The sequence below is a fragment of the Halichoerus grypus genome, chromosome 5, assembly GCF_964656455.1.
Source record: "Halichoerus grypus chromosome 5, mHalGry1.hap1.1, whole genome shotgun sequence".
Classification (NCBI taxonomy): Eukaryota; Metazoa; Chordata; class Mammalia; order Carnivora; family Phocidae; genus Halichoerus; species Halichoerus grypus.
Window position 1 is genome coordinate 76,119,577 of NC_135716.1, and position 12,607 is coordinate 76,132,183.

Here is a 12,607-nt window from a genome sequence, read left to right on the forward strand (position 1 = left end):
TTTTGGATCCAGTAGATGCTATATATTCATTAAACTGAATCTTATTATGTCATTTTTGCCAATATAAAATTTTGATCTCTTTAGGTTGATTGCTTCTTATCACTTTAACATTCAAAATCATAAAACAAACGAAACACCAAAAAGTATGGGGAAAAAAATGTGAACATTTAAAATCTTCTTTTAGTATAAAATCAACTTACATGTTTACCCTTTGGAGGTGATGACTTTCTTCTCTTTCTACGATCACTTCATGGTAAAAGAATTAAGATTGTATTTGACTTTTAAGGCACGGAAAACATTTTGAGAATTTGATATATACCAGACATTGTGCAAATAATTGGAAGGGGCAGCCCTCCAGGATCTGGCTGATAATGGAGTAAGGCTGTCAATAAAAAAGAAAGCTACATGCAAAATGATAACTCGAGTAGCAGCAATATTACAAAGTTGTGACTGGCATAAGGACAGGTGCTTTGTTCTTCTTGGAAAATAAAAGGTTGGGGGGAGGTGCAGAGAGGTCTTCACAGAAAATGTTACCTTTGAGCTTTGGTCAGTAGGAGATAATTCTGCAAGTACCTTGAGTAAAGCTTTCCAGGCAGAGGGAGCAGCTCACAAAAAGGCAGAGGTATAAGCATTTTGGGTTTGGTGTTCACAGGCAGCGCTGGAAGGGTGGTGCTCACCCAGCCTGGGGGAGAACACTGACCCCACTTGCCTGGGAAAAGACAGTGAACATGATTCCAATGCAGTTCTTTCTCTCATCACAAACCAACAAATTCTTCCAAAAATGAAATTTTGAAGGGAGCCCAGTGTCCTCAAGTCTCTCCTTCTCAGTGCCCCTGGGCCGCGGGAGGGAAGTATGGGGACCTGCCACCTCCCTCCACTCTGACATCATCGTTGTCCCTGGTAGCCTCCAGGGCAGGTTCCGTTAAACAAGCTGAGCTTTCCAGAATGTGAATTGAGCATCACACAGCCTCAAAACGACCACGAGTCACTTCGGGACCAGTGCCCCAGGCTCCTCGGTTAGGGCCATCAAAGGTGCAGCCCCTTATCAGGACCCAGGAAAGAAGGTGTCAGCCAGCCGGTGGGCAGGTGCTGTGGGGGTCCCTAGATCCCAAAAGACTCTCTTGATCTCTGACAAATGAGTGGTTTTATGTATTGTAATATGTAGAGCCCATTTGTGAATTGCTCACAATTTCAAAAGTAACCTAACGAATTTTACTTTATGCTAGTTAGATGATTTCTGTGAAAATCCTTTTCACTAAAGGGCTGGAACCCCTGCCCTTCTGTGCTTCAGCTGCTGGTTAATAGGGAGTTAGTCCCTTTATTTGGGAAACACCACACTGAGTCTTGCTTGCATGCCATGATAGGTTAAATTCTATCAAAGGAGAAAAGGATTGAGTGCAGAGGAAAAGAGAGCCTGCAAGATGGAAATATTTTTTTGAGATGAAAGATGTACTTCAATTAAAGACATGGAGAAGATTGTTCCCCAAAAGAAAGAAATTACTGCTCTGTCAGTAAAAGAAGTCCTTCTAAGCTTAGCTGATGATGATGTGGTTGGCTGGGAAAGGATTGGAACGTCTAATGATTGTTGGGCTTTTCCAAGTGAAGTTCTTCATGTGAGGAAATGTAGATAGGAGGTTCTGGAATCTCAGTTATCCAAGAGAAACCAAAAGCACACAGACCTACCAGAAAGCTTCCAGAAATTAAAATTAGTTGACATGAACCAAACATGCTAGCAAAAGAGCTTTTTTAACTTTGAGACCAAAGGGAACAGCTAAAGGCAGCAGTAGAAAAATACAAAGAATGTGACCTGGAAGTTATAGAGGAAATACGCCAAGCGAATAAAGTAGCCAAAGAAGCTGCTGACAGATGGAGTGATAATGTATTTGCAATAAAATCTTGGGCCAAAAGAGAATTTGGATTTGAAGAAAATAAAACTGATAAAAAAAATTGGAATTCCAGAAGACTAAATAGACTGAAATGTTCAATGTTGGTTAAGGACCTGTGTGCTTGTATGTATATTTTTCCATGATCCAATTAAATGTACTGAATTGTCATTTACCTAAAACTGTGTTTATTGTTGTATTAATTTTAAATAAAATATAAAGTTAAAAAAAAAAAGAATCTCTCCTTCTTGCCTCCTGCTTCATAGCACTCTCTTTTATTATTTCTTTCATATTGTCCTGGCTTTGTTGTCTCACATTACCTGTGTGACCCCACCCTCTACCAACCCACCCCTTTTCCGGGTAGCTTCTCCTTTGTGGACTGCTTTTGTACTAAAAACATGGCACACTCTGGGGTGGCCCAGGGAGACTTCTCCACACTGGCTAAGGCTCCTTCCCTGAGCTCATCTTTTTTTTTTTTTTAAGATTTTATTCTTAAGTTTATTCTACACCCAACATGGGGCTCCAACCCACAACCCCAAGATCAAGAGTTGGTTTGGGCAGATTTTGAAGATTTCACATAGAACACTAGATATATGATAAGAGTTTAGAGGACAGGCCTGCGCTAAAGATAAAGATTTGGGAGTAGACACTGTATTGCTGATATCTAACACCATGAGCCTGCGTGTGATATAGAATAGGTCCAAAGAGAAATGAGGAGGGTCAGCAGGGGAGATGTGAGGAAGAGGAAGCCCAAGTGAAGAAAAATCTTCAAGGATCAGAGGTAACCAGTTGCATTCAAGTCTGCTGTTAGAGCACGTGGGGACAGGGAAAAGCCATTGGTTTCACATATTGCAGTTATTGGGGCCTGTAAATAAAACAGTCTCTGGGCAGTGGTGGAACAAAGCATTTTCAAGTGTTTTAAGACACAATGGCAGAAAAGGGGTTGGAATAAACATGGATGCAAAAATCCTCAACAAAATATTAGCAAATCAAATCCAACAATATATTAAAAGAATTGTACACCGTAACCAAGTGGGATTTATCCCAGGTGTGCAAGACTGGTTCAACATTTGAAAATCAATGTAATATATCACATCAACAGGCTGAAAATGAAAAAAAAAACAAAAACCCACATTAATATCAATAGATGCAGAAAAAGCATTTGACAAAATCCTACACCCATTCATGATAAAAGTTCTTATTAACTATGAACAGAGGGGTATCTTCTTCACATTGATAAAGAATACCTATAAAAAACTTACAGCTAACATCATACTTAATGGTGAGAAACTCAATGTTTCCCACTGAGATCAGGAAAAAGGAAAGGATGTCTCCTCCCAACACACCTTTTCAACATCAAACTAGAAGTTCTAGCTAATGAAACAAGACAATAAAAAGAAATAAAAGGTATACAGTTTGGAAGGAAGAAAAGGAATTGGAGACAGTAAGGAAGCAACTATTTGGTAGTTTTGGTACGAAGGGTGGTAGCTGGAGGAGAAGTGGTGTCAAGAGGTGTTTGTGTTTTTAAGATAGGAGTAATAGGAGCGCCTGGGTGGCCCAGTCAGCTGGGTGACTGCCTTCGGCTCAAGTCATGATCCCAGAGTCCCAGGATTGAGCCATCGTCAGGCTCCCTGCTCAGTGGGGAGTCTTCTTCTCCCTCTGCCCCTCCCCCTGCTCATGCTCTCTCTCTCTCTAATAAATAAAATCTTAAAAAAAAAAGATGGGAGCAATAACTAGGTATGGAAAGAAATGTTGCTGCTAAAGAGGAGAGAATTGCTAGAGAAATGCCTCTAATTAAATCCTATGCTATCCCTAGACACCAAGATGTTAAGAACCATCTAAGTATGGTGATTTTGTCATCACTGGCTATGTTTTTTAAATATGATACTCTGTAAGATCTCTTTCTCTCTGTATTTCTTTCTTTCATATTTTTTTTTCTTTTTGGACACTTCTCTAGTATTTTTTTTAACCCAAGACAGAAGTAAATTTTGAAATTATTTCTTCTCTAAGGATATTGACAATGACAATTTTATGATGGGTATCTTGGTAATCCTATTCAAGTTCTTTTAAAAAATCTTATGGATGGGGGGAAAGATGGCAGAGGAGTAGGGGACACTATTTCAGCTGGTCCCCAGAATTGAGCTGGATATCTACCAGACCACTCTGAGCACCCACGAAACCAGCCTGAGATGTAAGAAGATCTGGATCTCTACAAACAGAATATTGCAGGCGGTTGGTTTTGAGGTACAAAGCGGGGAGCCGTGATTCTGCAGGCAGATATTGGAGGATAAACGGCAGCGGGAGGGTGCCTGGCCATGGGGATCCTACACTGCTGGTGAGTGACAGCCTCGAGCGCTGCGGACGGGCACAGACTCGCAGACCCGTAGTGGAGGGGAAAGGACTTTAGGGCAGCCCCCAGGGTGGAAACCTGGAGTGGCGGGGTCATGCCTGCGAACTGCAGCCCCCCTTACAGAAACCCAGAGCAGCGGGGTCGCGCGCGCACAAACTGCAGCACCCTGGACGGAAACCCAGAGTGGCAGGGTCACGCGGGTGAACTGCAGCCCCCGGGAAGGAAACCTGGAGTGGTGGGGTCGTGCCTGCGAACTACAGCCCCCTGGATGGAAACCCGGAGCCGCGGAGCCTCCCGCGTGCGAACTGGGAGCGGCTGGCGGTTTTAGAAGCACAAAGGGCAGAGACGGGCCCCGACCTGGAGGCAGGACTGGGAGCATTGCGGAGGGGCACACAATCCAGGACGCTGCACTTTATAGCAGCACAGACAGAAACGGAGACAGTGTGGCCTGGAGAGCTCACTAAAGAACAGAACGCAATCTCTCTGCTCTGAGGCAGAGGATTAGAAATGGTTTCTTCTGCTCATACTCTCATAAGAGATGCGGAAAGCCACCAGGGAAAGCTGCCAGAGAACAAAAGCCCCAAGGACTGATTCCCGCTGAGCCCATCCCCCGCCACAGGGGGGCAGGGCAATACCGCCCAAACAGGGTTGCCTGAGTAACAGCGTGGCAGGCCCCTCCCACAGAAGACAGGCTGGGAAAACAAGAGGCCAGCAACCCTAAGGTCCCAAGAAAACAGGTGCATCTTGCTTGGGTTCTGGTCAATAATTTGGACTCTATACATTCCCTCAAACACCCATCAACAGAATGACTAGGAGGAGGAGCCCCCAAAACAGAAAAGACTCAGAGATTATGACTTATGCTGCAGATTTACAAATGGATGCAGATATAACCAAGATGTCGGAGATGGAATTCAGGCTAGCAATTGTGAAGACAATGGCTAGAATGGAGAAATCAATTAATGGCAACATAGTCTCTAAGGGCAGAAATAAAAGGTGAATTGGCAGAACTTAAAAATGCTATCAATGAGATCCAATCCAATCTAGATGATCTAACAGCTAGAGTAACTGAGGCAGAAGAGCGAATAAGCGACCTGGAAGACAATATAATAGATAAAAAGGGAAAAGAGGAGGCCAGGGAAAAACAACTCAGAATCCATGAAAATAGAATCAGAGAAATAAGTGACACCATGAAGCGTTCCAATGTCAGAATAATTGGAATCCCAGAGGGAGTGGAGAGAGAGAGAGGACTAGAAGATGTATTTGAGCAAATCGTAGCTGAGAACTTCCCTAATCTGGGCAATGAAACAAACATTCGCATCCTAGAGGCAGAGAGGACCCCTCCTAAGATCAAGGAAAACAGGCCAACACCCCTGCATGTAATAGTAAAACTTGCAAATCTTAGAACAAAGGAAACCATCTTCAGGGCAGTTAGGGGGAAGAGATTCCTTATGTACAGAGGGAGGAACATCAGAATAACGTCAGACCTATCCACAGAGACCTGGCAAGCCAGAAAGGCCTGGCAAGACATATTCAGGGTACTAAATGAGAAGAACATGCAGCCAAGAATACTTTATCCGGCAAGGCTTTCATTTAGAATGGATGGAGAGATGCAGAACTTCCACGACAGGCAGAAGCTGAAAGAATATGTGACCACCAAGCCGGCCCTGCAAGAAATATTAAGGGGGGTTCTATAAAAGGAGATAGACCCCAAGAGTGATATACAACAGAAATTTACAGGAACAATCTGTAAAAAACGACATATTCACAGGCAACATGATGACAATTAATTCATATCTTTCAATAATCACTCTCAATGTGAGTGGCCTAAACGCTCCCATAAAACGGCAGAGGGTTGCAGATTGGATAAAAAGACAGGACCCATCCATGTGCTGTCTACAAGAGACTCATTTTGAACCTAAAATACATCCAGACTGAAAGCGAAGGGATGGATATCCATCTTCCATGCAAGCGGACCTCAAAAGAAACCTAGGGTAGCAATTCTTATATCAGATAAATTAGATTTTAAACTAAAGTCTGTAATAAGAGACACAGAAGGACACTATATAATTCTTAAAGGGTCTATCCAACAAGAAGATCTAACAATTGTAAATATCTATGCCCCCAACATGGGAGCAGCCATCTACATAAGCCAGCTGTTAATCAAAATAAAGAGTCATATTGATAACAATTTGTTAATTGTAGGAGACCTCAATACTCCACTCTCAGCAATGGACAGATCATCTAAGCAGAAAATCAACGAGGAAACAAGAGCTTTGAATGATACATTGGACCAGATGGACCTCATAGATATTTACAGAACATTCTACCCTAAAACAACAGAATACTCATTCTTCTCGAGCACACATGGAACTTTCTCCAGAATAGACCATATACTGGGTCACAAATCAGGTCTCAACCAATACCAAAAGACTGAGATTATTCCCTGCATATTCTCAGACCACAATGCTCTAAAACTGGAACTCAATCACAAGGAAAAATTTGGCAGAAATTCAAACACTTGGAAACTAAAGACCACTCTGCTCAAGAATGTTTGGGTCAACCAAGAAATCAAAGAAGAACTTAAACAATTCATGGAAATCAATGAGAACGAAAACACATCAGTCTAAAACCTATGGGATACTGCAAAGGCGGTCCTAAGGGGGAAATACATAGCCATCCAAGCCTCACTCAAAAAAATAGAAAAATCCCGAATTCACCAACTAACTCTACACCTTAAAGAACTAGAGAAAAAGCAACAAACGACACCTAAGCCACACATTAGAAGAGAAATAGTTAAAATTAGACCAGACATCAATGAATTAGAAACCAGAAGCACAGTAGATCAGATCAACGAAACTAGAAGTTGGTTCTTTGAAAGAATTAATAAGATCGATAAACCACTGGCCAGAATTATCCAAAAGAAAAGAGAAAGGACCCAAATTAATAAAATTATGAATGAAAGGGGAGAAATCACAACTAACACCAAGGAAATAGAAACAATTATTAGAAATTATTATCAAAAACTATAGGCCAATAAACTGAGCAATCTGGATGAAATGGATGCCTTCCTGGAAACCTACAAGCTGCCAAGACTGAAACAGGAAGAAATTGACAACCTGAATAGGCCAATAACCAGTAACAAGATTGAAGCAGTGATCCAAAACCTCCCAAAAAACAAGAATCCAGGGCCTGATGGATTCCCTGGGGAATTTTACCAAACATTCAAAGAAGAAATAATACCTATTCTACTGAAGCTGTTTCAAAAAATAGAAACAGAAGGAAAACTTCCAAACTCATTCTACGAGGCCAGCATTACCTTAATCCCCAAACCAGACAAAGACCCCATGAAAAAGGAGAATTTCAGACCGATATCCCTGATGAATATGGATTCCAAAATCCTCAACAAAATCCTAGCTAATAGGATCCAACAATACATTAAAAGGATCATCCACCACGACCAAGTGGGATTTATCCCCGGGATGCAAGTGTGGTTCAACCTTTGCAAATCAATCAATGTGATAGAACACATTAATAAGAGGAAGGAGAAGAACCATATGGTCCTCTCAATTGATGCAGAAAAAGCATTTGACAAAATACAACATCCTTTCCTGATTAAAACTCTTCAGAGAATAGGGATAGAGGGAACATTCCTCAAGTTCATAAAATCCATCTATGAAAAACCCACAGCTAATATCATCCTCAATGGGGAAAAGCTGAGAGCCTTTCCCTTAAGATCAGGAACACATCAAGGATGCCCACTCTCGCCATTATTGCTCAACATAGTACTAGAAGTCCTAGCACAGCAATCAGACAACAAAAAGAAATAAAATCTATTCAAATTGGCAAAGAAGAAGTCAAACTCTCTCTTTTCGCAGACAACATGACACTTTATGTGGAAAACCCAAAAGACTCCACCCCCAAATTACTAGAACTCATCCAGCAATTCAGTAATGTGGCAGGATACAAGATCAATGCACAGAAATCAGTTGCTTTCTTATACAGTAACAACGCAACTGTAGAAAGAGAAATTAGAGAAACGATTCCGTTTACAATAGCACCAAAAACCATAAGATACCTCAGAATAAACCTAACCAAAGAGGTAAAAGATCTATACTCTAGGAACTACAAAACACTCATGAAAGAAATTGAAGAAGACACACAAAGATGGAAAAATATTCCATGCTCATGGATCGGAAGAATAAACATTGTTAAAATGTCTATGCTACCCAGAGCAATCTATACCTTCAATGCCATCCTGATCAAAATTCCAATGACATTCTTCAAAGTGCTGGAACAAACCATCCTAAAATTTGTATGGAATCAGAAAAGACCCCGAATCGCCAAGGAAATGTTGAAAAAGAAAAACAAAGCTGGGGGCAACACATTGCCTGATTTTAAGCTATATTACAAAGCTGTGATCATCAAGACAGCATGGTACTGGCACAAAAACAGACATATAGACCAATGGAACAGTAGAGAACCCAGATATGGACCCTCAACTCTATGGTCAAATAATCTTTGACAAAGCAGGAAAAAACATGCAATGGAAAAAAGACAGTCTCTTCAGTAAATGGTGCTGGGAAAATTGGACTGCCACATGCAGAAGAATGAAACTCGACCATTCTCTAACACCATTCACAAAGATAAACTCAAAGTGGATGAAAAACCTCAATGTGAGACAGGAATCCATCAAAATCCTAGAGGAGAACACAGGCAGTAACCTCTTTGACATCGCCCACAGCAACTTCTTTCAAGACACATCTCCAAAAGCTAGTGAAACAAAAGCAAAAATGAACTTTTGGGACTTCATCAAGATAAAAAGCTTCTGCACAGCAAAGGAAACAGTCAAAAAACAAAGAGACAACCCACACAGAATGGGAGAAGATATTTACAAATGACACTACAGATAAAGGGCTGGTATCCAAGATCTGTAAAGAATTTCTCAAACTCAACACCCAAAAAACAAATAATCAAGTCAAAAAGTGGGCAGAAGATATGAAAAGACACTTCTCTGAAGAAGACATACAAATGGCTAACAGACACATGAAAAAATGTTCATCATCATTAGCCATCAGGGAAATCCAAATCAAAACCACACTGAGATACCACCTTACACCACTTAGAATGGCAAAAATGGACAGGGAAAGAAACAACAAATGTTGGAGAGGTTGTGGAGAAAGGGGAACCCTCTTACACTGTTGGTGGGAATGCAAGTTGGTACAGCCACTTTGGAAAACTGTGGAGGTTCCTCAAAAATTTAAAAATAGAGCTATCCTATGACCCAGCAATTGCACTACTGGGTATTTACCCCAAAGACACAGATGTAGTGAAAAGAAGGGCCATATGCACCCCAATGTTCATAGCAGCAATGTCTGCAATAGCCAAACTGTGGAAAGAGCCGAGATGCCCTTCAACAGATGAATGGATAAAGAAGATGTGGTCCATATATACAATGGAATATTACTCAGCCATCAGAAAAAATGAATACCCAACTTTTACATCAACATGGATGGGACTGGAGGAGATTATGCTAAGTGATATAAGTCAAGCAGAGAAAGTCAATTATCATATGGTTTCACTTACTTGTGGAACATAAGGAATAGCATGGAGGACATTAGGAGAAAGAAGGGGAAAATGAAGGGGGGGAAATCAGAGGGAGAGATGAACCATGAGAGACTATGGACTCTGAGAAACAAACAAGGTTTTACAGGGGAGTGGGGAGGGGGGATGGATTAGCCCGGTGATGGGTATTAAGGAGGGCATGTACTGCATGGAGCACTGGGTGTTATATGAAAACAATGGATCATGGATCACCACATCAAAAACTAATGATGGATTGTATGGTGACTAACATAACATAATAAAATTAAAAAATATTATCTGGAATCATATTTCTGATAATATATTGGTATAAATCTATGTTAGTATAATAAAATTATATATATATATAAGAGAGAGAGAAATGTTTTTAATTTATGAGAGGAAACCATGGAGCCATAGATAAAAATCACAGAATCTTATAAAAAGTTTATTTTTACCTTTTAAAAAACTACCTCCCATTAAATCTTTACCAAATCTACAAAAGAGCACAAAATCTATTGACTAAGGGTCTACCTCCCAACCCCATCAGATACAATTAGCAAATGTTTTAAAATAGAGTCAGGATGAATGAAGAAAAGCAGTAGCCCTGGGTAATCTTGAAACTGAATAATTCATAACAATTAAAAAGCAACTCTGATTCAGAAAAAACTAGTGTTCAGATCCCAGGGCCTGCATTTCTTTGTTGACTTTGCCACTGGCTGGCTGGCTGAACACTGACAGGCTACTAGCCTCTCTAGGCCTCCATTTCTTCATGTATCAACTGAGGGAGTAAAAACAGAACTTCTAAGTTCTAAAACTGCACAATCATATACCAGCATTATTGCCATTCAGAGCAATCTTTGAGGTTATACATGAATGAACTCCATTTTTGTGTATATATTTTAAACTCAGGGTAGCATTTTTATATTCAAACTTGACACTACTGATAGCTTTATTTCCCAGTACTGCGTTCTCTATGCAAATGGGCTGACTCATGGATGTATTGGACTGATGTGACACTGTTCAATTCCTATGTGCAGGGAATGCTCAAATACTGACACCTTTCTCTTCCTCCCCAGAATCAGTAAGTTCAGAAGATTTAGTAATAACAAGGGACAATTTCACACAACAGTCATGAGAATGGAAATAGTGACATTATCCCCAAGGGACGTCCAGGGCCTATAGCATAAATAAAATGTTTAGTTTGCCCTTCCAGCAAAGGGATCCTAAATATCTCAAGTTTTGTCTATTGATATAGCGGACTGGAAAGAAAATCAAATCAAAATGAAACACAAAATTCATTACAGGTGAAAGGCAAGGGTTAGGTGAAGGTATTTTTGTCTTTCAGAAATAAGTAACAAAATGTAGATTTGTGGTTTATAAACATTTACTTTTCTCATGAAATAGAATCAAAAAAACAATAGATAACAAAAATGCAAATTAGCACTCTAGGACAATAAAAATCTGATGAAAGAACAATATTTGTTTTCAAGTTCTCATTAGCTGTCAGAAAAGATTTATTAGCAAAAATAACAACCTGCTACTTTGCCTAGCATTTTTTAAAATAGCTTAGCAAGATTGAAGGCAGTTCACCATGCCCACTCCTTGCCAGGTACTCGTAAAGGGTTTGACTTAATCGTGAACAAAATAGGAAGTGGTGGATGGGTTTCAGTCATGTAGTAAAATATGACCAACAGCAAAAATAACACACATATCCTTATAGATGAGGAGTTAAAACTCCAAACACTTTTTAATTTATAATAAACATTATAAACATTACCTTGTTTAATCGTTCATTCATTACAATCATGTTGGTATGAGTGCTTGCCATGTTCTGGCTCTTTACAAGACTCCAGGCAACTGGTAATGAATGAGATAAGCAAGGCCATAATCCTTACAGAGATGACGCTCGACAAATTCTCCAACCAGTTTTCTGAGTTTGGCAGAGTATTTTTGTCTGTGGTTTACAGGAAGAAATTGGCAAGCAGCAGAGTCTAGACCTAAATTCAGGCCTTCTATTCCAATCTCAAAACAACGTACACTAGATTCTACTTGATTTAAAAGGCAGGCCAGAGGCTGAAACAGCATGACCAATGAGAGCCAAGAAACAAATATTACATGATAGATTTGCAGTGTGATTTTAATGACTATGCCTCATCTATAGCAAAGGCTGAGTTTAGGCTCCCAATACACACTGAAGAATAAAAAAGACATGAGGTAAGGTGTTCACTTTAGGGGAAACTGGGGAAGGGTATATGGGAATTCTCTGTACTATTTTTGCAACTTTTCTGTAAATCTGAAAATATTCCAAAATAGAAAGTTTAATTTTAAAAAAATGAATAGACATTTCCTGAGAAGACAGAGATGGGCAACAGGCACATGAAAATATATTCAATATCATTAATCATCAAGGAATTGCAAATCAAAACTACAATGAGATACTATTTTACATTTGTCAGAATGGCTATTAAAAGGCAAGAAATAACATGTTGGAGAAGTTGTGGACAAAAGGGAACCCGCATGCATTTTTCATGGGAGTGTAAACTGGTGCAGCCACTATGGAAAACACTATGGGGGTCCTCAAAAAATCAAAAACAGAACTACCATATGATCCAGCTATTCCACTTCTGGATATTTATCTGAAGAAAATGAAAACACTAATTTGAAAAGATATGCATACCCCCCGTGTTTATGGTAGCATTATTCACAATAGCCATAATATGGAGACAAACTAAGTGCCCATTGATAGATGAATGGATAAAGAAGTGATGTATATACACATGGAGTACTGCTC

The 12,607-nt window shown here is 40.0% G+C and overlaps 1 pseudogene; it reads left to right on the forward strand.

The window, feature by feature from the left end:
• Nucleotides 1–220: 220 nt before the first annotated feature.
• On the forward strand, nucleotides 221–2,029 carry LOC118523465 (meiotic nuclear division protein 1 homolog pseudogene; annotated as a pseudogene).
• The last annotated feature ends 10,578 nt before the right edge of the window (nucleotides 2,030–12,607 follow it).